The 11,982-nt window shown below is 30.1% G+C and overlaps 1 pseudogene; it reads right to left on the reverse strand.

Moving 5' to 3' along the window:
• Positions 1-128: 128 nt before the first annotated feature.
• LOC142638833 (phytoene synthase 2, chloroplastic-like) lies at positions 129-7,724 on the reverse strand (annotated as a pseudogene).
• Between the last annotated feature and the right edge of the window lie 4,258 nt (positions 7,725-11,982).

The following is an 11,982-nucleotide window of genomic DNA, read 5'->3' on the forward strand; positions in this document are numbered from 1 at the left end:
AAATTATGTATTTAATGAATCAATATCTACATATAAAAGGTGCTACATAATTTTTTTTTTCTCCGTAGGCTTCAAATTTTTTGGGTCGGCTTCATCATGAACATGTTATTATGTTTGAGCTTGACTCGTTTAATAAACTTAAGCTTGAGATTAACTTAATTGCTAAACAAACAACCAATAACAAATATTTACTAGTTGACTTAAACTCAAGCTATTTATAAATAGTTTGGTTCATTTTCGGTCCTAATTCAAACTTGGCCAACTTTGAGGGTCTCATAAGTGCTCTGGCATAAGCAACCGGAAGTGATGCTAGTTTATGCGCTTTTGCTACATAAGCCCGCTTTGTGAAGTTGTTGTAATCATTAGCTTCAATGGCATCTAAGATCTGTCGGTACAACAACAACGATGCCCATACTGCCCATCTACTAGTAAAGTTGAGCTCTGAAACCCCCTTCTCTGCTTCATCATAGAACATCCTTGCTCGTTTTATCTGGCCTTTCATGAAACTACGCCATTTATCGGTCACTATCCCACGAAATATGTCATCATCTGACAAGCCAGCTTGTGCTAGTTCATCTTGTGGGAGATAAATTCTTCCTCTGATAGCACTACAAAATCACATACGAGTAATAATTGTTTTTGTATCACGAATACAAACATAAAATACTTCTAAAAAAAAAACAAAACTCAGTCTCGTTAAGCCAATATCAAGAACTGGGAGCATCATCGTCAATCGTATCAAACCTAAATCAAAGTATCTATTGAAATTCATGTAAAGTCTTTTGAAATGATTCAATAGGAGAGGTTCCCAAAAAAAAGAAGAAGAGATTTTTATATAATAATCAGGTAGAATAAAGTCAATTAAATGAGCTTTATATACACCGTATAGGACTGTAAAATGAATCAAGTTGTTCATGAATATCTTAAATTTGGTTTGTGATGCTTGTCGGAACTCATTCATTAACACAACAAATTAGCCTTGAGCTCCAATTTAAAGCTCAATTGTGTAAGATTTAATCTTTTTTTTGAAAGGGGGGTTGGTTTGATATATTTGTGAACACTAAGAGCTCAATTATCTTTTCTTTTTAAAAAAAAAAGGGGCAGGGGGGGGGGGGGGTTTGGTTTGATATATTTGTGAATACTAAAGATAGCTGTTGCAATTAACAGGTGCAACTTAAATTGGAACAAACAGCACAGGTGTTGGTAGGCAGGATTTGTTTAAAACATGTTTACTAGCTAGAATATGTATTCGTTATAAGAAACTTACTCTTCTCCAACATCTCTGAGTATGTTGGTGAGTTGATTAGCAATTCCAAGGGCTAATGCAGCATTGTAAACACTGTCTATGGAAGCCTTTGATTCTGGTGCTATCCCCATCACTGGAACACTCATTAGCCCCACAGTCCCGGCAACATAGTAGCAGTAAAGGTAGAGCTCATCGAAGTTCTTGTATCTTGATTTTCTCAAGTCTAACTTCATTCCTTCTATCATGTCTTTGAAGAGCTGTCCAAGGAAACAAAGGTGAATTGGTCAATCTTAATCTTAGCACAAATAAACATTCTTTCTAATACACAAGTAGGCCATTGGGAATTCACCTGTATATCAACAAGGTACTTTGAGACAGTAAAAGATAGGGCAGCATCATACAAATCATACGGTTGACCTTCAAAAAGATCAGTTAATCTTGTCTCCCATATTTCCAGAGCCTTGGGTGTGATGTGCATAGCATTAGGCCCATCTACAAGCTCGTCGGTTCTCTGCACCACACTATAGAGTAGAAGACATGTCATCCTCTAATCAACACTCATAATCATCTAAACCTAGTCTCTAGCTAGACTTTATAGCAAAGCAGTAAGCACACACAACAAATCTTAAGTTAAGGGTTATTATTGGTAGTTAAGAGTTGGCAAAAAAGTAATTTAAATTATGGATTCAAATTAGAACCAATAATAATCTACCACCTATATCACCTGCAATTAATCCAACAATATGGGTTAGTTCAACCAATAAAAATCTAAAATATCAAATGAAAAGTCAGGCTCAACTCCAAATCAAGTAAGACCTCTTTAACCATTTCTCACTATAACATTTTCACTCCAATGACTTCAACCACCACCACTACACTGTCGTCATTGCAACCGCCCTACCCCCATACTACTCGATCAAGCTAGCCTAAACATGCAGAGTACATGAATGGCAAATCAAAACCCATTCAAATCCTCTGGTTGACTTGGTGACCCGACTCGATCACAGTACATGGCTATGCATCCCTACATAACTAGGCATGGTGCTCACCCATTCGACACACCCAACTCTCTAAGTCACACATCCCAACACCATTAGTCGTGAGGCAAATTAACGTTTGTAATTTATTTATTTTGATATTTTTATGAATTTTTTTTTTCAAAAACTTTTATGAAATTTTTTAAATTTTAAGTTCAAGGTTGTTATTTCCTTGATTTTAAGTGTTTTTAATATTTTTATAGTCAACTAAGGATCCTTCAATGGTAGAATATCAATTAAGCTATTTTTTAGAAGGACAAAATTTGGTTACAAACTTAATTGTAGTCAATAGCTACAATTCCCATACAAAAAAAAAAATTAACATTGCTATATATTTTGAAAATTCAATTATTGAATTGCATGTTTTATATATAGGGATAGCAATTTTTCCCTGCCCTTCCCCACTTTGCCCCGCGCGGGTTTTTCCCGCCCCGCAATGGTGGCGGGGTGAGGATGGGGCAAAATTTTAGCCCCGCACCATGAGGCGGGCAGGGATGGGTTTAAACTTTTTAGACCCACCCTGCCCCGCCCCTTCCCGTCCCCACCTCGCCCTGCGTTGTTAAGGGTTATAATTGTAAACTTTTCATACTCTAAAACCCTATTATTCAAACAAACATATTAATAATAGCTTATTTTATTTTACCCAATGTGGTTCTCTGCCTTTATTTTGTCATGTGTTATATTATGATTTTTTTTTTAAATAATTGTCTTGTTAAACACTTGGATATATTATTCAATTTTTTCTAAAAATTCGTTTGATTTGATGGGAGAAATTTAGTTGTAATTTCAAGTATAATTTTATTAATGAAATAGATTTCATTAAAAAAATTGTAAGGAAAATTAATAAAAAATAGAGTTTTAAAGGGTGGGGCGGAGATTCCCAGGGCCTTAAGGGGCGGGGATGAGGCAAGAAAATTTTCTCTGTCATGCGAGGCGGGGCGGGGATGGGGCAAGACAAAATCTTGCAGGGCGGGGGAGAAGGCCCCATCCTTCAATCCCACCCTATCCCATTGTCATCCCTATCTATATATTCTTAATAAACATATCAAATTTTGTGTCAATCAGATCTTATTTACTGTTTGATTCGTACTTATTTTTTATGTATAATTTTAGACTACAAAAACTTGAAATTTAAACATCTAATTGATGACATAGCTACTGATTTTTAATTTTTTGTAGAAATTTTGCAAGCATGAAGCATATAAGAAGAAAATGTAATCCAATGATGGATTTGTTAAATTTAAATCCAATAAAAAGATATTGAGTAGAGTTGCAGTCATTAGCTACAACTAAATTAATTTGTAATCAAACTTTATCTTTCTAAAAATGTATGTTCTTATCAATCAACTTTTATGGGGCCCTTAAATGGAAAATTTTAGCATTTTCTATTTAAATAACTCCCTCCTCTTTAATAAGGGAACATCTATAGGTCCCCCACCCCCAAATAAATGTAGTTGTTAGTTTCTAATTAAGATATAATAAAAATAAGTAATAAATAAATGTAGTGGTTCATTTCTAAGAAATAATAATAATAAATGTATTGGTTTAAATATGATTTTAATTTTGATTCTTGAAAGAGATATTAAATGGCACTAGTTACACTTTATGTAACTTCATAAAGAGTTATATATTTTTTTAAATGTGAATCTTCATAAATAAAAAGACTATGCTAGAGATGCAAAGAAATTCACAACTCTTGATTGATATAACATCATTTTTACATGAGTTTATTACTAATACAACTTTTACTGTACGCCATCCACAACATGTCATCTCAACAAATAATTTTTAAAAAAGAATTATGACTTTTTTTTATTTTATCATTAGACTTATTAAATCAGAAAAGAATATACACGCATACCATCAATTGCCCAAATAGCTCTTCGTCGTTCTGGTGTCATTAGTAATGTACCTGAAAATAATTGCACAGAATAAGCTCAATTCAACAATATTTCTCTATTATATATATATATATATATATTCCCAACTATACAAGAAATTACCGACAGCAACTTAAATTTAAAAAATGTACCCATAGTTGAAAGAGAAAGCTTAAGTGTGTTTGAAGACCATTGCGTTGTCTAAAGTACTCATTATGGTAGATTCTCAAAAAAGAAAAAAAAAAAAAAGTACTCATTATAGTAAAATGATTTACGTGGGCCTTGGCTAAGCCTATATATATAATACTATAAGAGCATCTCCAAAAAGTTTGGTATCTCTATTTTTAGTCCAAAAAATGCTACTGTTCACCCTCCAACAGTAGCAACTCCTAATGAATTTTTATGCTTAAAAAATTCATACATCTCAATAATAAAAAATTCTTTCTCTCTTCTCTCACAGCTACAAACACAACGGCTACAAACACAACAATCTTTCACAACAAGGGAGAAAGAGTGTGTGGAGGAGAAAAACAAGGAAAAAAAAAAGAAAAAAAGGAAAAAAAAAATGTATGGATGAAATGAATTGAGAGAAAGAAGAAATAATATAAAAAATAAAAAATCCTAATTGAGAAATGTCACTACAATATTTTCACAATAAATTTTAAGTAACAGATTGTAATTAGTTAATATCGATAAGTAAAAAAATAGTTTCAATGATGGATTCAAATTAGAACTAGTAACAACTTTTTACATATATTTGTTGTAAAATTATTGCAAAAAATGTTGTAAATAAAACACTTTTCATTAAAAAATATAATTGTTGGGAATGAATATAGAAAGAATAAATGATGATAAAAAAAGAATAAAAAATGAATGAAGAAATAATATTTAAATGAGATAGAGAATAGAATAGAGAACATGTTGGAAAGTGTATTTGAAAAAGTAGGTAGGTAAAAGGTAAAAGTCACTGTTCATTCTCCAAACAGTACAAAAATTTGAAGAAACTGCTGGAGATGCTCTAAATGCGATGAGCGAATACTAATCATGGAAGAAGCTCGGATCGAATGTTTCCAAACTTATTGTAACAGGGACATATATATATTTCTATAAATAATATTAGTGTGTTTGGAGATTTTTTTTAAGACAAAATTTAGTTACAAAATTGATTGTTGTCCAAGGCAACATCTTGCTTTAAAAAAAAAAAAAAACATTACTATATATTTTAAAAATCTAACCGTTGAATTGCTTGCATGTTGTTTACGCTCTTAATAACTATTTAATGAAAATCAATTAATACATAATTTTTTTTTTAAATCTTTTATGAGACATTAAAATATAATTATATCTTAAAAAGTGAGATAAAAAAAAGCTATATATACAAAAAGGAAAGCTATTGCTCTTTTATGTTACATCGGTAAATCGTAAGTAAATAAACCGCATTTATATAATTCCATTATATGTTGGACTTGACATTAGAATGCAAAGCTTTAATCAAGTAAGATAATTATTACAATTACAAAAGAATCACATTTTAAATGAAATTGATTCTAAAATTTGGCATAAAAATAATAACTGCAAAGTTCTAAAATTTCACATCTTGTCTCTCCTTTCTAACAACCAAAAAGATGAGTCTCAGGCAACAACAAAATGATTCAGACAGAAAAATGGACTTTTATATAGTGGAGTTTTTTTTAAAAGCCATGTACGTACTTTAGTTTTTTTTTTTTTTTTTTTTTTTGCTTTTTGAAACGAGATATTATAGTCGTTAAATCAATACAAAAGAGTAAAAAGAAATCAAATAGTTATTTTTATGCAAATCCATGGTCTTTTGGTTAAGAATACAAATTTTTTTGTTTACGAAGCATAGCACGTATATAATATTATAATTACAGGACCCCAGTTAAATTTTTTTTTTTTCATAGTATCCATGTCACCTAATAGAAAGTTACAAGTGATGGAAAATGTTTTCTAATTCTTACTTTAAAAAAAAAAAAAAAAACATTTCCAAAAGAATGACTTCTCTCGTATGTTTAGTTATAATCTTAAAAAATGAGCTAGAAAACACATGACTTTTTCTCTCATGTTTAGTTATAATCTAAAAAATGAGCCTGAAAACAAAGGAGAGAGAATGCTTATTCAAGTGGAAAGTATTTACTATTCTATTATGTTTATTTTCCGTTCACTACCAAATATGGATGGATTTTTTGTTTTTTGGTTGACTCGTGTTTTGTACCAGACTAAAACACTAAAAAATGTTGAAAACGTTTTTTAAAATTTTTTTTTATTTAAATAAATAAATAATTAAAAATATTAGTTAAATTATTAAATTTATCACGTGTTAGGTCTCGGTTATTAAAAAATAGTTTCAACATATGAGAGTAAATATTAATAATATTAATTAAATAATTAAATTTTACATATTCTAAAGTTTTAAACTTTCAGTAATTTAACAAAAAGGTAAAAATAGAATAGATTACAATCATGCACACACATAGAGGAGCTGAAGCGTAAGTACCCAGGTAAAATGTCTTGGCATACTCGGCAGTGACCTCTCTACACCTTCCAAAAGCTTCATTCAAACGATTCGAATTGGTGTTACCATCATTCTCAATTGGTTTTTCCAGATCCATTGCAGTCTTCCTCCTATGCTCTCTCATCAGATCTGCTTGCTTTAGCACCACTTCATACACCCTTTCCTCCGCGGATCTTGATGGATTTGCAACTGCACTTGAATATGCAGAAACCCCAGATGAAAAACTAAGTTTAGAGCTCAACTTGTTACTACTACTACACCTGCAATAATTTCTGGGCATGAGACTGAGCAAAGAGTGAGCAGTCTCTTTGGGACAAACCACACAAAGGACAGCAGACATCTCAGGCGTTTTTGCTTCGGTTTTAGTGTAGCTAAGAGCCTATTTGGTTTGGTGCTAACTCAATTTTCATATCTCAACACTCAAATCTCATCACTGAATTCTCATATCTCTCTAACTCAATTTTCCCATAACTCTATTGGTAGTGTGTTTAGCTGGAAATTCTCAGTGGTATTTCAATTCAAAAACTTAATTTTAAATAAAGTTGTGGGACCCACAAAAATTAATGCTCAGGAAAATGCATCCTCTCCACTTCACATCTTCTTCTCTTTAAACAAAACCCAACGGCTACAACCTGAAGATAAAAGAAGAATGCAAAGTGAAAAAAAAAAAAAAAAAAAGTTTTGATCTCATAAAATAAACCCAGAAAATGAAGCCAAAAGATCTCAGTTTTAAGGGTTTGGTGTTGACATTTGAAGCTCTAATCTCATGTCATAAATCCAGTAAGTAGCACAAACATCACAAACCCAGAAAATACCCAAAAAAAAAATAATAATCTAGTCCAAAAATTAAAGCCAAAAATGCTCATAAAAGACTATAACAACCCATTAAGAAAAAAGAATGAAAAAAAAAAATCGATGTGAAGAAAAAAAGAAAAAAATCGGTATGAAGAGATGAAGAAAAAACGAAGAAGCAGCTGTGAAGAAACAAAGAAAGAAAAGAAAAGAGAAGAGAAGAATGGCGCTGGAGTGAAGAAGGAAGAAAGAAAAAGAAAAAGAAAATATATAAAGAAAGAGAGAACAAGGCTCGTAACCTAAAGAAGAAAGAAAGTAAGAAAAATAAAAGAGAATTGATATGACAAGGTTTTAGGTGGGTCTCATTATTTAATGTCCCTTACCAATAATGGATTTATTACTGTATAAAGCCATTATTTGGTGTTTTCACATCAATTAATAGGATGTCCTCTCCATTACTATATATATTATTACTATTATATAAAATAATGAATTTATTTATTTTTAAATCTGAAATAGAGTGGGATTAAAAAAATTTTAAATATTTTTAATTTTCAACAAATAAAATTTCATTTTGAATAATTGTAAACATATTAATAAATGTATAGTGTATACTCTTTTACTTATGGCATTATTGTAAATAAGTAAGAATCTAAAAATAGTTTTTGAACTAGGAAATTTCCTAGAAGTTTCCTTACAATCTCCATTACTCAATACGTATTTTCTATTTTCACTTATTATGTCCTTTCCATAATTCCATCTAATCTCCTCCATTCTTCTTTTTCGACGCTCCGTTTGTTTCAATGGAAAACCTTGTGTAAAGATAGTTTTCCTTATGTTTCAATGTTTGGTAGCATAAAAAAATATGAGTCAAAGAAAAACTATCTTTGATCAATATAAAACGTATGGCTTATTTTTAGAGATTGTTTTCCATTAAATTTTTTGGGAAAACAACAATATCTCACAGCAAGCTAAATAAGGGAAGTTAAGAGGTTGTTTTTCAACTTATTTAAAGTTACTACCAAACATTGAAAAATAAGATAGTTTTATAGAAAATGACTTATTTTCTAGAAAACATCATTATTGAAACAAACAGTCTCCACAAACTTCTCCGCTTTTGTTTTTTTTTTTTGAATGCTTTCCTTGGTTTTAATGCTTCCTCACAGAATTAAGGCTGGACCTTCTCTAGCAAAGGAAATGTCAACAATAGAGAAGTGTGGTGGCTCAAAGAGACAATGTTGAAGTTGAATGAGAAATAGTGAAGCCCAAAACGGCGTAGATGAGCTTTTAGTTTTTTTTTTCCTTCTTTAAATAGGCAAAATCTAGTACCGGCCGAAATCCTCATCTCGGCCAAAATTGGCCGAAATGACCCAAAATACGCCGAAATCTGACCCAAGGTGGAACGTAGAAAGGACCTAAGTGCTTGAGTTTATAACAAAGGGTGACCACCTTAGACATAGACAAGTAGTTGAGAGACTTACAAGTTATAATAGTATTTGTTATCAAACGCTTAAAACATGCATTCTTTTTCTTTTTCAATCACAAAAGCTACTTCTTTGATAATGATATGTCTCACAAAACCTAGTCTATTTTTAAGCTAAAATGACCAAGTACCAATTTTTGCTAAAATATATATTATTTTATTACTGTTTGAAAAATATTTAGCAATCTACCACTTTTTGAAACTCGAGTTTGGAGAAATCAAGTTTGCGGGGAAAATAAGTCCCTTGTAAACAAAACTCAAGCTCTTCAAAGTTCAAACTCAAGTTCTTCAAAACATTGAACCAAGCTTTAATTTTTAACAAAGTCTGGATATCAAGCATAGGAAAAAGTGAGGACCTAGTATTGTAGGGGAGTGAGTGTAAAAGTCTAACTTTACCGTGTGAGTGTAAAAGTCTGACTACTTGTCTCAGTAGTGTGGGAGCGCTTAGATTTCCATAAGCAAAAGTGGGTACCTTTGGTGAATTAATTTTTTGTCAATAAAAGTGTCTTTGTCCACGTGTTCTAGTCAAAGACAACAATACTTAAAGCATAGTAAGAGACAAGACATATTTATCTAGGAGCATGTTGTATTTTTCTATAAAGACATTTATGTCAAAATTTTTAAATAACTCTAGCTTTTGAAACTCAATTTTTATGTGAAATTTGATTTTCATAAATTTAAGTTTAAAAAAAATAGTAAATTGTTAAATATTTTTTAACTAATAGTAAAATACTATATATTTTAGCAAACAGTAATATTTGGCTAATTTGTCCATATTTTTAAGTCAAAAAAAAAATGACAGAGTTTATACTTATTCATTTTATAAGTTTTTTTTATCAAATCAAGACATTTTAATGTGTTTTTTTTTTCTTTTTAAGAGGGAATCATTTACGAATGTCTTATTCAATTAAAAAAATAAAAATAAAAACTTTACCACTTCTTAGGTTTACCAATTAGAACCCACACAAGAACTAAAACAATAATCAGGGAAACATATTATGTTTTGTAATTTGTAAATATTAAATATTAATGACCAAACTTCAAAATTTTGTAACAAAAAAATATTGAGCGAGCAGATAGAAATATTAAGTTTCCTTTGACAAAATGTATCAAACCAAAACTTTTATTTTCCCTTTTTTTTTTCATTGGAGACTCACAATGTGTTATTGAAAAGAAAATAGCTCTTTCCTTTCCCCAGAATATCTCTTCTCGACATGGAATTTTACCAATGTAATCTACACACACTAATAACCCATGTTATCTTTAACTAAATTAAGATCAATTTTCTTTTTCTTTTTTTCATTTCATTTTGTGTGTGTGAAGGTTTGGGCATTTTTACAAATCTGCAAACACATATGATGCCATGTCATTTTTTGGGTGTATTTTAATAAGAAAATTAATAATTTTGGAGTTAAAAAATTTATTATTTATATTAATTTTAATAAAAAAAATATTTATTTTTCTACTCCATTTAAAATGTGCATGACCAAGTAAAATAATTTAGTAATTTACCCATGGGCTAGATGGCCACAAAGCAAAATGTATGCTAGCTATACATATTACTAGCATTGTAATTTACAAACAAAAAAAAAAACCAACCAGCGCAAGCGCACAACTGTCATTGACATTTTCCTTTTATTCAGAGTCATTATTGACATTATTTAAATCAAGAATACATTTTATATCTTTTAAATTCTAACTGCCAACAGGGATGACAGATTTATTTTATATTTTTTTTAAGAATCAACATGGATAATAGATTTAGTTAGTTCATCAAATCTTATCTCTCTATTTTTTTATTTGTAATTTGCCTGAAAAATCTTATCTATTTTTTGCTTCTTCACGCAATCAAATACAAAAATATATTTATAATGTCACTTTTATGAATTAATTATTATGAACATTGTGGCCACATGTGGGATGCGCTTGAACTATGTGTTTATATAAATATATATATATATATATATATATATAGATTTAGTTAGTTCATCAAATATTATCTCTCTATTTTTTTATTTGTAATTTGCCTGAAAAATCTTATCTATTTTTGCTTCTTCATGCAATCAAATACAAAAATATATTTATAATGTCACTTTTATGAATTAATTAATACGAACATTGTGGCCACATGTGGGATGCGCTTGAACTATGTGTTTATATATATATATAAATATATATATATATATATATATATATATATATATATATATATAATTTCAAAAACACAAAAGGGTATGATTGACTTGTGGTGAATAGAGAATAGTTCACAGTACGAAAAGATTGAAGTTTGAAGTAAGCGAAAATTTCACAAAAAATTGTCTCAATACTCTTTTTTGCTTTCGTACTGTGAATTGTGAATTGTGAATTGTGAAATGCGTGCCTTAGTTCAAAATACGAATTGTTATTGAAAAAAATGTTTCTCTTTATGGACTTGTATTAGGTACAATGCATACCTTAGATCCAATGCAATAAATCCTTTGGAATGATTATACATAGCCAAAAGTGGAAATATGTCACTGTCCTGATCCAATGTGATTGGACACAAGACCCATAATTTGCACTCTCTTATACTCTTTCTCCTTTACTTATTTTCAAAAATTAAATAGTTACAATCGAAAATGAAAATTTGAATCATGAATGTCATAGATATATTAAAAAGTGTCAATTAAACAATTGAACAACAAAACTCTTGACCTTTATTTGTTAACTTAACGATGTAATGATGATAGCATTCCTGTAAGTATGGTGTATTTTTACCATTGTTGTGTTCTTGAACTCAGTTACTCAAAGTCTCAAATCAAATCTTAACATTGTATTCAAATAGTCTTATGAATCATTGCATTGGATGAGAGATTTTGCACCCTTACATATAGAATTTTTTTTTTCTTTTTCTTTTTCCTCTTTCTGTGTGTGTATGTGTTCACCTCATTGATTGCTTCTTCTTCTTCTCTTTTAATAATTTGATAATTGAATAAGAGAACTTAAACCCTTAACATCTTCATTAATTGGAA

The sequence above is a fragment of the Castanea sativa genome, chromosome 6, assembly GCF_040712315.1.
Source record: "Castanea sativa cultivar Marrone di Chiusa Pesio chromosome 6, ASM4071231v1".
NCBI classification, from domain to species: domain Eukaryota; kingdom Viridiplantae; phylum Streptophyta; class Magnoliopsida; order Fagales; family Fagaceae; genus Castanea; species Castanea sativa.